Source organism: Echinococcus granulosus (assembly GCF_000524195.1).
Source record: "Echinococcus granulosus chromosome Unknown EG_S00126, whole genome shotgun sequence".
Taxonomy (NCBI): Eukaryota; Metazoa; Platyhelminthes; class Cestoda; order Cyclophyllidea; family Taeniidae; genus Echinococcus; species Echinococcus granulosus.
This window is the reverse complement of record NW_020170506.1, coordinates 182799-183009: the sequence shown is the minus strand read 5'-3', so window position 1 is coordinate 183009 and position 211 is coordinate 182799.

Sequence of the window (211 nt, the reverse complement as noted above, 5' to 3'; positions counted from 1 at the left end):
AGGTAACCTTGTTATAGATTCCTCAGGCGAATAATATCTCCTGTGTAGATGAGTGAACAATTCAGCTTTGAAATATCGTACAGATTAAGGTGTCTCTTAAATGGCGATATAATTAAATGGTCTCTTTTCATAATGTGTTTAAAAGTAGCAAATAGGTAGACGTGGAAGGAGAAGTATTGGGAAACTCAAGCTGTGGATGGGAGGAGAAGGG